We start from the raw sequence: 14,635 nt of genomic DNA on the forward strand, positions 1-14,635 counted from the left end.
TTTTTTGTTTATAGCCCGGATTATACTTTTATAGCATCCGACAGCATTCCCGGAACATGATGTTTTGTCTACAGTGTATTGTACCTATGTAAACTCTTCTCTTGTTTTGTATTCACTACTGACTTATTAATTATTGGGTGAAACGTGTTTGTGAGAGTAGCTTACTCTCTATTTACTTTCTTTCCAACTATGTTGATTTTATTGACTCTTCTTCTATTCCCATTAGTTATCTTCTATTTTTTAACAACAGGCTTTGATCTTTTTAGTTTCTCTTGGACACCATTCCATCCTGATCAGTTGCGTTGCCTTTTCTGATTTTCCGTTCCACTATATCCTTCTGGTGGGCGACCGAACGGGTGAGATATTCAAAGTGTGGATTACATGGATTTATTACTGGCATATATGGTATTTTTATTGTTCTTATTTTTATCACTTTTTTACTGGTACTAACCTTCTGTTGTCTTTCTGACAGCTGCTGTGCAGTGCGCAAAGTTTAGAGACCATCATACGGTATCAAGATCTCTTCGTTGGGTGAACAGCTAATTACATATCTCTTAATATGGTTGGGTTATTTTTTTCAGTGTTTGATTACTTCCATTATCATGTTAATGTGTCTGCATTGCGTGCTCTTTCCCAAGTTTTTGTGACGGATTCCTCTTTAACTCCTCCGGTCTTCTTGACGTACTATTGCTTGCCAACTTTTGCCCTTCACTTTCAGTCACCTTCGATCATAACTGATTGTTGACGTTTGTCCATACGATCTTGGATCTTGCTGGTTCCGGTCTCTCCTTGGTTGTTGAAAACAGACTCTTTATTTTGCTGATCCTTTTGTTTCCTATCTTTCACCAGTACTGATATTGAGACGACTTTCCTTATTCTCCATGACTACTTGTTCCTGGAACCGTTGGTTACCTTTATCAAATGTTTGTTGACCCCCCTGAGGTTCTATAGGTTGTGAGGCTATGACTTTTCTTTTACAGAGCCGTGACTGTCTTCCCAACATCCTGTTTATCTATGTGTTCTGGACTTCTGTTTTTATATGTTGTTACCATTCTGCCCGACTGAGTGGGGGGCTAGGCACTTACTGGCCTTGTCTTCAGTATCTTTTCTGGACCCTTTTAAAATTGGTTTTAACTACCTTTTCAGCTCTTTATCAGGGGTGCTTTCAGTGATAGGTTCATTACTACGTTAAAGTATCGTTCTGCATTGGAGTTATTTAAATCTCTCTTGCACATTGAAAGCTACTCTTTGGTGGATGCTCTCCTGCATATCCTCTGCAGGAAACCAAGCAAAAGAAATTCCTATAGTCTCTGACAATAGGTTCTTGATCTCCTTGTGTCCTTTAGCCCTCTCTATGTGCATATTCTAAACTGCCCATTGACAAGTCTAACCGCTGAATGCCTGCGTGACACGGCTTCCTTGCTATGTCTTACTGTATCCTGAATTGATATTTTATCTAATTAAGATAGGTTTAACCTCGCTAGTGTAATCACGTTAGAGTTCTAGTTCTTTCGCAGAGAACCTGATCCTTCCGTACTGTTTACTGTTTTGTGCATGACTTGATGTGGTGCTCATCCTTCCTATTTTCCATCTTAGGGATTGCTTCATTATAAAATAACAGCTAAAGGATGCACTTATTTACCTCTAAGCCTCAAGCTCACATTTTCTGCATCGTTCTCCATGCTGCTCTCTCTTCTATACTGATCTTCCTATCTGCTCTTATCAGATGCTCTGCACTATTATTGCGTTGGAGCAGATATTGAAGTATTTGGCAGGTAAATGCTCTCCACTTCGCATACTGTTGACGGATGTGAGTTTCCCTGGTAGACTGTGTTCTTTTCTGTTATAGAATCCTCATACGCAGCTTTGTGTCGTTAGTAGATGCGTACCTTTGTACTAGCTAACTTTACGGTTCTACATACTTGGGCTGGGTCTCTAACCTAGAAGAAGATGCGGTGACATGTGGTTGGTTATCACTCTTATCACCGGACCAGGAAGCTGGATGTTGAGCGCTAAAGCAGATTTGGCTCTGAGTATTTACTCTCTTGGGACAGCTCTGTGCTCCTTATGTGACTTAAAATGAAGTTGGTCTCTCCCGATGGGAGTTTGATTGATAAGACCTGGGCGCGAGGTTTCCCGCCAACCCTTGGAGCGTCAGGCCCCTCCACTTACTTGGGATACGCGCAGAATCAGAGGCCCCAATTGGCCGTGCCCTCCTGCTTGGCTCGCCCAGGCGGCTGTGTCCCTGCACGTGGCTACTACTTAAGCGCTTCCCTCTGTCGTCGACCGAATGAGCGCTACGATTGCGGTCGGTTGGGGGTGGGGCGTAATGTGAGGGTCACCCCTTCTAGATGCGATAGGCTGAGATAGGGTTGCAGCGCCTGGCTTGGTTAGATGTCGGGAGGGAGGGGAGAGAGAGCTTTAACCCTGTCTCTTGGCGGGGTGTTGTGGACCCCCGAGCTGAGCGAACACTAGGTGAATGTTTTAGCACGGTAGGGGAGATCAGGGGAGCGAAGCAGCATGCTTCTATTCTGGTCCAGTGTAAAGACGGGAGGAATTACCCGTTATCGCAAGAACTGTGGAAGGCAACCTCAAGAGGGCGAAGCATAGAAGAAATCCGCAGTGACCCACCTCGGCGTGGGGCAGCGAAGACAGCTTGTGGTGCTCATTAATGGGAAGGGGGGGGGCAAGAGCTTGCCCAAACTGTCCGTCAGCCCTTGGGTCTGGACCCACGACCTGATTTTAATGATCTCTTGGACGCGTCTCGGGGGAGTCGCACGTCCTCTCTCAGTGAGGCAGATTTTCTGCCTGGTTCCTGCTGCCACGACCTCTTTTCTCTTCATAGCGATCCGCGATAATATGAATGTCATTCATTCGCACTACCAGAAATTCAAGCGCGCTCTTCTTTATATCTTCTGTGGAATCAATAGACATGTCTATTGTTGCTGGAAGTGAGATTGTCAATGAGAGCCAAGTTTAAGCGAGTATTAAGTTTAGAAATGCAGCGCCGCTATTAAGGGAATCTAGGTTCTTGTGTTTCTTGCAGTTTCGCTCGCCTCCTAACCTCCTAATATTTCCCCAGTCAGCGTGGTCGAGTAGTCGAACTCTCTGAAGACCCGCTGATTTGCCCTCCTGCGGTTGTCCGTGTCTCATTTATTTCAATTTGTGCATGGAATTGTCGATTCCCTAGTTCGTGGATATACCTCGCCCAATGGTTTACGCTCTTGAATTACTTATAGACACGTCTATGAAGATAGGAGTCTTTCCTCCTATTCACTCTCAACGATTACTCTCTCCTCTCTCTGTACTTCTATAACACTGACTTCTTAGCCTCCGTCCCTTGCGCTCTAGTGCCAACCCCACTACTCTGCTGATTCCCCCCCCCGCAATTGTATCCTATATGTCATCCCCCCTGGTCTTTCTGATCCCATTGTTATCCTCTTCCACGCGCCCAAGTTTCGTGATATTATCATATACTCATATTATATCACCAGCTATAATCTAGTCTCGAATCTTTATATTACAGCTTATGTGCCTCACGGTCCCGGTTTCTATCCTGTTGTTTCTCGCGACCTGCGAAGCGTTGTTGGACTTTAGACGTCTGAGCTCAATTTGTGTGTATATACACATCAACAGCCTGAGTATCTCAAGTTGTGCCTACTCACGCTTATTGGATGGCCTGTTATAAATTTTAAATTTGATGGTTGAGGGCTTCTCTTTTTTGCAGTGTGAAAGCTTGATTCTGCTGAAGGTCTGGATTTACCTGAATAGGCCTCAGGATAAGGAGAGGTTTAACTCCCATGACTGAAGACTTATTCCGTACTCCCTCTCACATAGTTTTGACTATAATCCTCAACAAGTTTATACATCAGAGCATATGGGATGTGCTGCTTTCAATATATACTCCATACAGTGGTGATGGTCTCACTGAACGACCAGAGTGTGGCTGGTGGCCGTGCTTCACCTTGTGGCGCTCGTCTCCGAGTAGCTCCGCTTAGTTTGAATGCTCATCGTCCTAAATCCTTTTGTATTTCCCTAATGTCTCAAGTCCGCCTCTCGCAGTCTCGTTGCGCTTCTGGCAGTTTAATGCGTTGTCTTATTCAGAAATTATTGATAAGAGTAAGCGATGGTTAACCTCTATTGTCAGTCATTTCTATCCTTGGATGCTTAATTATTATACCCTTCCCAAAGGAGCCACCTACTCCTATATGGTTTTGGTCCACAAGGGGCAGTCTTTCACATACATGACTTATTTTTATGTTTCCATAAACTGTGAGACTACATGTGTTACCTATAACGATCAAGAAGCAGTCCGACTTTGTCAATGGTAGTTTGCCATCGCCTCATTCCGTCCTCTGCTATTCCTGAAACCAAGATGTTGACCATAAGAGCGGTGTTACACTGGTAATATTATGAAAAAGATCCACTCTTCTCTGTTGGAAGCGTTTACGTTACTTGTCTTCTAATGCTAGAATAAGTCTAGTGCGTCTCGGCTGTCCATGTCCTCAGCCGAGGTTGACAATGTCTCTTCAACTGGGATAAAACTCGACGCTGCGACAGCCTTCCTTCTGGCTGGGCTCCCGTGTGGGGCTCCGCACAACGTAAACAGTGCCACGATTCTTTGTTTGCCGGGTACATAGGAGTGGATGATTCTAGCTGTGCTTCTTCGATTAGTGGACTGCTAAGTGTTCCTGGGCACACGTGGAACTACAGACCCTCTGGCATTCCCAGGAGATATGGCTCTACAATATTGGTCGTCTGAGAATTAGGTCTGGGCAGTGAGGCTTAATGGGAAGTAAGTTCTTGTATGCTCGCAGCGAGTGCATTCACGCATCTGTCGAGTGTTTATCTCTAGACTAATTTTTATGTTTTAATCTTGTGATTTCAGTGACAATACATCCCTTCAAGATAGATACTATGTGAAGGGTTTTATACAGTGTCACCACATAGACTCGACGGTCCTCCAGCGTTCCTATTCTCGTCTTGCATGAGTTGTTTACCTGTGTGATTCTTATCCAGACAGACTGGACTTGGCGAATGTGGAGCTCTGTGCAGGAGGCCAAATGCGCTGTTGCCGTCTCCGCGCTCACTATGGTGAGCACATAGTCCTAAAATGTATAAAGGGGGTTTTGGTGTGGGGAAGCCGGCAGTGATAGAGGATGATTCTTCTTGTCGTAATTTGGGCGGCTCTCGATTTTCCTCAACAGCTCAGTTAGATACGAGAACTGGAATATAATGCACATCTCGAGTAGTATAGATCGCAGTTGCCTCGGTGTGCATACTATCAGCGAACTCTTCCTATGTGCTTGTTGATCTAGTCTGTGATATCTAATTGGGTAGGAAACTCTAAGCTTCAAACAATTCCCTCGGTCGCAGTTATCATCAGTCAGGTTGTGACATGGATTGACAGTAGACCTTTTTCCCTTCCAATGGACGTATTACCGTATATCATCACCTGATCACTACCATCTTGGTATCGTAGGGCTTAGTTAGCGAGATATCCTACTCGCGTATTATTCTCCCGTTCCTCTGCTCCCACCTTCTCCCTGCATGCTTCGCTAGCCCTAACATAATGACAATACAACAAACTTCAGCGCTTTTCTTGACTTGTGATGGCTGTTCAATTCCTTTCTATAATGTGATGTATATTTTCCATGCTCCTGTTGTATAAAATGGTAGGGGCATTCTTGCTCGACTGTAGAGGAAAATCATTCTCATGCAGGAACCGGGCCCGGGATTTCCGCCACGGTGATTATCTTGTGATTCTAACTGTTTGAAAAGACGCTCAATAGAATGCATGCAGCTGATCAACCTCTAATGGTCATGGTCTTGCCCGCCTAATCCTAATTCTTATTTAAGAATAGCTCTGCTATTTATCTTCCTGCATTTTCATTGTGTGTTTTTGTTTGGTATCTTCTAGCACTGACACACTGTGGCTTCTGTTTAACAAAATGATAATATCTTTTATAGTCATTAAGAATAAACTATAATAACTAATCTTGATGCCTAGTTGTGCAGGGTACAGATGTTTTTTTGAAACATGATCCAGTTTGTAGTCCATGGCGCATTAATATCTGTTTGGTCTTGCTTAGCGTCTCCTGCTGTTTTTTAATAGAATTCCTGTATACTATTGGAATTGGAAGGGTCAGCATTACTCGATCTCCGAGGAGCTGGGCTAATGGCTGTCTGAAGCAGACTCTCCATACATCAACTTGCCAATTGATGAACGTCTTTATCTACGTGACTTCCATTAGATGCGGCACGCAAGTGTTTGATTTACTTTATGGCTCAGGTAAAGATGCTCAAGTGAACAGATTGAGAGACAGCATGCTTACAATATAGTTGTTTTACTGACTATCACGCACGTGCAGTAATTTATAGCACACATTTTGTATGGGAGGTTGGAGGCTAGTTTGCACTTGGTAGGATAAGTGATATTTGGGCTCGCCTCCACACTTTATTAGGACAGGTAGCACACTTTTATTTCGATGTCAGAAGAACAACAGATGTTTGTGGAGAGCGGCATGGCAATTGCCAGGAGCATTTTTTGCCTGCCAGTCTCCTCCTTGATTTCTTGTTGACTCCATGTTTTGTTTTCCTTTGCACTGAAAGGTATTTTATCAGTCTAAAAGGACTTTTTCAGAAGATGAGTTATACCTGGATATCTTGGTTTGAGAGTAATTTGTTGTTTGGGTGACCCCCCTTCAGTGAATGGGAGAGTTTCTTCTCCTTGTGTTGATTATTGTTCTTCTAACGTAGACCCATCCAGAAAGGAATGGATTTGAATTGGTTGAGGAGAAGGAGTTGGGCCTCTCCAAGAAGTATTTCCCCCCTCATTCTAGCTAAGTAATCTGCTTTGATCTGTTTGCTATCAGTTATAATCACTTAAAATCTATCTTTCTGTAGTCAATAAACTTCTTTTATGCTTTATCTTAACCAGTGTATTTTGAATGAAGTGTCCAGGGGGAATCTCACCCTGGTTTGCACAAGCTTGTTGTGCATATCTTTCCCATATCTAGGGGAAGGTGAACTATATTAATGAGTTTACATTATACAGATCCTGTGGAGTATAAAACGGTATAATTCTGGATTTCTACTACAGCAGGTGTGCAAGGTTGGGGAGCTGGGAAATTGGCTGTTGTCTTCTACCTGACCTTGAGTGGCTTAGGTAAAGCATTCAGGTAGCTTAGCTGGGCGTATGGTGCCACCGGCTGTCGTGTTGGGTGATAACAGGGCCTACAGAGGCTGGCTGAATCTCCAGCAAAGCAGTGTGAGAAGGGCCAGCCCAGCTTGAGGGTTAGAGGGCACAGCGGTCCCCAGAAGCCCCCCAGACTGCACCCCGGGGGTGACAACCCATCACACCCTAGACTACACAAGTCTCAGTAGGTTTGTCACACCCTGTCCCCTCCCTTTCTCCACCCCCGATATTTCCTGCCTCCCACCACCTCCAGCAACTCCCACCCTCCTATGCATTTACTGTCCCTCTCTCTCCAAGCAGAACCCACCGCCAGCTCCCTGATAATCCCTTACCTGAGCCAGCTCCATTGCAAACATTTCCTTCGCCATGGGAGGACAGGTTGATCTGGAGCGAAATGTGGATGTTTTTCTGTAGCCTGCCAGGGTGAGAAGGGCAATGTGAGAGCATTCAGATGGGGCTTTTGTCCATTCCACAAGCAGATTCCCCCAAGGATTTTTCCCTGCTAATGGACATTCTAGGTTCTGCTACACTGTGAATCACTGAGTGACCTTCTTCCAGTACAAGTATAGCCCCTTCCCACCAGGGTGTAACCCTCTGACACATGGTGAAACCCTCCCAGTAACAGAGTCTCTCTGTCACACTTAGAAAGTCTGTGGACAATACCAAGCTGGGAATAAATTGCCTAGGGAGGCTGTGGAATCTCCATCATTGGAGATTTTTAAGAGCAGGTTAGACAAACATCTGTCAAGGATGGTCTAGATCAGGGGTCTCAAACTCATTTTACCTTAGGGCTAGTGCCAGTCCTCAAATCCTCCCAGTGGGCCAATGTCACTCATGTCACCCAGAACCTGCCCCTCAAAAAACTCCACCCCCACCTGCTTAAGGCTCTGGGACGGAGTTTGGGTGGGGGAGGAGGTCTGGGGGAAGATTGGGTGCAGGCTCTGGGAGGATTTGGATGCAGAAGGGTGGAGAGGTTGGGCTCTGGGAGGGAGTTTGGGTGGGGACAGAGGGTCTGGGGTGCAGGCTCTGAGATGGAGTTTGGGGTATGGGGGGTATGGGAGGAGGAGGTCAGGCCTCTGGGAAGGGATTTGGGGGCTGGAGGAGGTGTGTGGGAAGGGGGTGCAGGCTCTGGGAGGGAATTTGGGCAGTGGGAGTGTAGGGAGGGGGTGTGTTGGCAGGGGGTGCAGGCTCTGGGAGGGATTTGGGGGCTTGGGGTGTGGGTGTAGGTAGGCGTTGAAGGTTCTGGAGGATGTTTTGGGGTGGGGAGGGGGTGTGTGGGAAGGGGTGCAGGCTCTGGGAGGGAGTTTTGGGCTAGAGGTGTGAGGGAGGGGTGTAGTTAGGGGAGGAAGGCTCTGGGAGGGACTTTTGGAGCAGGAGGGGTATATGTGGGGAAAGGCACAGACTGGCAGGGAGTTTGGGGTGGGAGGAGATGTTGTGGGAAGGGGTGAAGGCTCTGGGAGTTTTGGGGTGTTGGGGAAGGGGTGTAGGTAGGGGATGAAGGCTCTGGAGGGAGATTTGGGGTAGAAGAGTGTATAATTGTGGGGCGAGGCACAGACTGGCAGGGAGTTTGGGGTGGAGGAGGTATGTGGGAAGGGGTGCAGGCTTGGGAGGGAGTTTGGGGGTGAGAGGGGGTGCGTGGGAAGGGTGCAGCCTCTGGGAGTTTGTGGGGGGAGGTGGGGTTGCAGGTTCGGAGGCGGGTCAGCTCTTACGTGGGCTCCAAGGCAGGGTGGGCTGTGGGGCCTCCCACACTTCTGCCTCCCTAGCATTGCCCACACAGCACCCCATTGGCCCTGGGACCTCAGGGGGGGGCAGCACGTGGAGGCACAGCCGGCCCCACCCACCTCTGGGCCCCAGGGAGGGCAGGCAGCCACTGAATGAGCAGGCAGACCCTGCTTAGCTCCACGTGGCTGCTGGGGTGCCCTGAGGGGGAGTGCCTGGGGCGAGACAGGTGGGGTCAAAGGAGAGACCCGGCCCAGACGCTGGAGCCCATAGCCACACTGGGGAAGCCCACGGGCCGGGAGTTTGAGATCCCTGGTCTAGATAATACTTAGTCCTGGCTTGATGCGGGGGACTGGATAGATGACTCTCAAGGTCCTTCCAGTTCTATGATTCTATGAACCAAAAGGCCAGAGAAGGCAGAATCAAAGGAGTCACTCTGGGAGATTCTCCTGTCATTGGTCCCACAGGCAGCTGTCTCAGGTTTCCACAGTTGTTTCTACAAAGGCTCGGAGTATCAGTCTCTCTGGGAGTGTCCCCTTTTCATGGGCAGGGCTAGTTTTAGCTTTTGGCAGGCGTGAACCCGGTTCGTGGGGGCTGAGACTGTGCCTTTGCCTCAGCACATTTTTGTTCTTTTCTGTGGCTCCCACTGAGTCGATACTCCTGATAGAGACTGTGAACATAGATGGCCCTTGTCAGACCAATGGTCCATCTAGCTCAGTGGCCAATGTCAGGCCCCCCCCCAGAGGAATGAACAGAACAGGAAATTCAAGAGTGATCCATCCCTGTCACCCATCTCAGCTTCTGGTAAACAGAGACTAGAGACACCATCCCTGCCCATCCTGCCTGTGACACTGGCAGATGAGGTGTTAGCTCTTGCAAAAGCCCCCATGTCTTAACTGAACATGGACAAAGACATACCTGGAATCCGTCTGGCTCACCTGTGTTAGTATTTTAAAACAGGTATTAGAATGATAAGATGTTTAGTGTTTAGACTTGATTGAATGCTTGTGAGTTGCTGCCTGGGTTAACATCTGACTAGTTGCATTGTGAGCCTCTGTGGCTATGTAAATCACCAGACGAGAGAAACTTTACCTAGGTGAAGTGCTGATTGGCAACAGAATGCATTACACCCTGCCTGGCAGGAAAGGTCCATCCACACCAGATGGAGTATTATGGGATGTTAAAGAAGGCAAAAGACTGTTGTTGTGCTCTTGACTTCCCATTAGCTGAGTTTGCAGCTCAGAGCACATGGCAGGAAGGGGATAAAACCCCCATACAGCAGGAACTAATTATCTGTATGGTGCTTGGACTCTGCGGGGCAAAGTTTCTAGGCATAAGCAAGGGATCCCCAGCTGCTAAGCCAGGGTTAGTCCTAAAGAATATGTAGAACTTGCTTATTATAGAAGCTTCTATTACCTTTTAAATATAAGATTAACTCATCTGCATCTATATGGTTACCTGTTTTAACTTTGTAAACAACTCTCATTTCCCCTTAAATAATTCTTAATACAGGTTATGACAGGACTGGCTACAAGTGTTGTCTTTGTTGTGAGATCTAGATTCAATTGACCTAAGTAAGTGGCTGGTTCTTTGGGACTGGCAGTAACCTGAACATTGCTGGGATTCGTGGTGTAAGACAGTGGTTCTCAGCCTGGGGACTACTGGGGGGCCACGAACAGGTTTCGGGGGGGCTGCCAAGCCAGGTCAGCATTAGACTCACCGAGGCCCAGGGCAGAAAGCTGAAGTCCCAGCACATAGGGCTGAAGTCTAGGTCCTTGATCCCCACCATCCAGGGCTGAAGCCAAAGCCTAAGCAATGTAGCTTTGTGGGGGCCCCTGTGGCATGGGGCCCCAGACAGTTGCCCTGCTTATTACCTCCTAACACCAGCCCTGGCTTTTGTATGCAGAAAACCAGTTACTGTGGTCCACGTGGGCCATGGAGTTTTTATAGCATGTTGGCGGGGGGCTCAGAAAGAAACAGGTTGAGAACCCCTGGTGTACGGAACCATCTGTCACAAAGGTGAGCTCCCCTGCATGGTGAGACACATGGGTTGACCCAAGGGGACTGTCTGTGATCCCATGTTAATGCTGTTACAGTGCCTGAAGTGTTTACACTGGATACTTGGTTGATGAAATCTCCATACAGACCACACAACCAGTTCGCGGTTTGTGCCCTGTTTCTCACCAGTCTGCCTGAGGCTGGTGCTCATGCTCTTGAGTCACTGGAGACAGCATGACAGAGACTTACGGGCGCAACGCCACCAGCAGCAATTTGTAGCACTGCAGAGGAGGCTTTACAGTGACACAGTGTGGGCCAAATAGTCCATGGACTCTGTCAAGCCCCAGTTCTCCTCCAGCGCACATCAGCATCCCGGCAACCCTCTAGGGGGGTCAAGGCTGCTGCCCTTTCAGTGACGATGGATCCCCAGCACAGCATCACCCCCGCCCCAGGACCCACCTTGTCTCCTGAGACAGAGGTGAGTGACGGAGGGTGAGTGACTGATCCTGGGGGGCGGGGGAGGGAAAGGGATAACAAAACTCACCTTCTGGGGTCACCCCTCACAAAGTGAAGGTGACAGGCATTGTGGTGGCAGTAAAGCGGGAGGGGAGGGCATGGGAGCAGGAGGAAGCAGCACCCTCAAGGGCAATACTGCCAGTGGGTCGCCCCATCACATCAGGCTGATAGGGGGCCATTCCCTGGGCCTGGGTGCCTGTGAAGGGCTATATAAACCCCATGCTGGCACAGAAGGGGTTAAACTGCTGCTTTAGTCTGGACTGGCCCAGCCCCTCCACACTTGCAAACCATGCCAGGACTGGAGCAGGCACTTGACGAGGAGAGCCGTACTCTACTCAAGGGGGGCCACCATGGGGAGGGAACAGTCGTGGAGCATCTCAGCCCCAAGAGGGTGGCAAGCATCGGGGCTCTGACTTCCTGAAGGCGGTGGGATCCCCGCAGCTCAAGCAGGGAGCAGGCTGACAACCTTGCGCTGGAGACCTCAAGTAAACCCTGAAGGGGACTGAAGACACTCCCAGGGCCCCTAAAAGTAAGGAGGGGGCCCATATTCTGATGGGACGTTCCAACAGTTCCCCGCCCCCACCTGTTTCTTTTCTTTTCTTATTCTTTATTGAGCCGTGTTTGCTGACAATCGCGCTTCTTTTGCTGCTTCACCTGGGCCCCAAGAGAGGAAGAAAGTGCCCACGAGGCTCAGCCAGAGGTTGAGCCCTGACACACCCTGGCTTAGCAGTTCTTGCCAGTAGCAGCGAGGGAACCATGTGGGCAGGATCTGTCAGGTCAGTGCAGTGCCAGTACAGTGGTGGGGCGTGATCTGGGTCAGCGGTCAGTGCAGTGCCAGGCCCGACGGGACGACAAGATCTCAGTCGAGGTCTCTGAATTGCCAGCACAATGGAGCAGAAATCTGTGACCACAGTCATGTTGCTGCTGGGCACCAAGGCGGGCCGTGATCTCAGTCCAGGTCTCAGTTTTACCTGGCACAATGGGTGGGCCTGAATGTCGATGGGGTCTCTGCAGTGCCCAGCAAAGGGGCACAGATCTCACTTGGGGTTCCCCAGCACCTGTCACTAGTGGGTCTGAACTCTGTTGAGGTCTCTGCAGCACCTGGCAGAACAGGGCCCAGATCTCAGTTGGGGTCTCTGCAGCTCCAGGAACAAGGTCTCTGATTTATTTGCCATCTTTGCAGAACTGGCACCAATGGGAGCTTGGATTTCACTGGTGTTGATGCAGGGCCTGGCACAACAGGGGCCGGAGCCAGTCGGGTCATTGTAGCATGCAGCACAACAAGGTCCCTGTCCCTGCAGGCTCTGAGCAGTTCCTGGCACACCAGTGCCCCAAATTCAATCAGGTTTTGTGCAGTGCCCAGCACACTGGGGGACCTGATCCCAGGCAGGCCTGTACCATGCTCAGTACGATAAGAGCCTCATTTCAGTCAATACCTGGGGAGAGAAGTGGGGAGATTTTCAAGAATTTGATATCAGTATTTCAGAACTGAGGAGAAAATGGGGCACAAACAAATATTTGGCAACATAAGAGAGAGAGCACCAACATCTGGGGAGATTTATGTCACCATTCAACAGTTCAGAGAAAAAAGGAGGGGAAATTTGAGAGGATTATACAGGGATATTCAATCAAACAACAGAATGGGATGGATTCTTCTTGCTCAATTCACATGGCCAGCAGGGAGTCCTGGGTGATGTGGCTTTCAACAGGAGAAGAGTGGGGCGGAGCCAGGAGATCACTGGCTGTGGGAGGCGCTGGCAGTGGGGTCTGGGAAATGTGACTAGCAGGTGGTGGCAGTGGCAGGGGGAGCAGGCTGCTAGTTGGGCAGGTGGGAGAGGGAAAGTAGCTGGACTGGAAAACCTGGGGCTGGGCATCTGGGGACTCTGCTCCTCCCTTCCTTCCTGGCATTCCATGCCCTGTTACAGCAGAGAGTGGCCCCCCAGCCTGGCGGTGTCCTGTTTCAGGGCTCCCCCAGCCCTCTGCCCATTAACCCCTGTGCCCAGTTCAGCAATCACTCAGGGGAACGATTTCCCACCTAAACAAGGACAAATCACTGCAAGGTAAAAAGGGGGGAAAACCCAAACCTGAGATTTGAACGACATGGCGAAGTGCAGAGAAAATGGGGCACAATTGTGGGAGGAAGAACAGGGACATTCTCAGGCAATTGGGGAAGGGGGGTCACCCTGGGTATTGCTCGTTGCTCTCTAGAGAGAAAGGAGCAAGACAGGAGAGGATGGGGGGGGGTCCCACGGGAGGGGCAGCGGTAAATCCGAGGGATCTCAGCCCCCCCTTTCTCTCCCGCTCTCGGGGGTCACCGGCTCTTCTCCTCCCCCGGCCCCAGCCCGGTCTCAAACCCCCCCGGCACCTCCTGCCCCGGCACCCCCTGCCCAGCCCCACGCCGGGAACCCAGTGGGGACTGGTCGCCTCCCCCCCCGTGGGGTCCCAGGGCGAAGCCTGGCCGGGCCCGGGGGGCATTGGGCTCCTGCGGGGGCAGCAGCTCCGAGCCCTCCGCGGGCGCGGCCCCAGGGAGCAGATCTCGGCGCTGCGAGATACCGGGTCCCCCACAGACACTGCGGCAGAGTCACCGCCCGGCCCCGCCCCCCCGGGCTCGCTCCGGTACCTGGAGGCTGCAGCTCCGCAGCGGGGCGGACGGAGCCCGGGGCGGCCCCAGAGCGGCTCCAGCGGGAGCAGGGCCCGGACTGGGCACGGTGGGGTTAACGGATCTCCCCGGCACAGACCTCGCTGCTCCGCCGGGGCTCCCAAATCACAATGGAGCAGCTGATCACACTCCGCCCCTCCCCCCCCATCAGCGCATGCCCAGAGACGGGAAACGCACCGCGGAGAGTCAGGAACTACATTTCCCAGCCTTCCCCGGGGCGCTTCCGCCCTCTCCTGTCCAGGTAAAGGGGGGGCGGGGTTCAGCAGGTGAAGTTGCGCATGCTCCGTGCAAGCCCCGGTGGGGGCGGGAGAACAAATTGTGAGCCGGATCTGGGCTGAGTAGCTGCTGCTCCAGGGTCTGTGCGGCCGGGGGGGGGGGCTGTCTCGGCATTAACCCCTCCGTGCCCGGCCAGGGGGGGCTTTCTCCAGCTGGGACCTGCCCCCTAGCTAGCCCCGGGCTCTGCCCGCCCCAGCCCTGGCCCGGAGCCCCCAGTGAGTGAGAGACCCCGGAGGGGACGCTGGGGCCGGGCGGGGGCAGAGCCTGGG

General features: G+C 50.5%; 1 long non-coding RNA gene across 2 annotated transcripts in view; it reads right to left on the reverse strand.

Annotated features, from left to right (window-relative positions):
- The window catches only part of LOC116833228 (uncharacterized), a 17,965-nt gene extending 3,677 nt beyond the window's left edge, over positions 1-14,288 (reverse strand). Inside the window, exons 1-2 of one of the 2 annotated variants that reach the window (XR_004375628.2) lie at positions 14,052-14,288; positions 7,531-7,613 (exon numbers count right to left, since the gene is read on the reverse strand). This is a non-coding gene — a long non-coding RNA (uncharacterized LOC116833228). Of the gene's footprint in view, positions 1-7,530; positions 8,113-14,051 lie in introns of those variants that run through there. The other variant, XR_012654967.1, reaches the window with a different exon arrangement.
- Between the last annotated feature and the right edge of the window lie 347 nt (positions 14,289-14,635).

Source organism: Chelonoidis abingdonii, unplaced genomic scaffold, assembly GCF_003597395.2.
Source record: "Chelonoidis abingdonii isolate Lonesome George unplaced genomic scaffold, CheloAbing_2.0 scaffold0688, whole genome shotgun sequence".
In the NCBI taxonomy this organism is placed as follows: domain Eukaryota; kingdom Metazoa; phylum Chordata; order Testudines; family Testudinidae; genus Chelonoidis; species Chelonoidis abingdonii.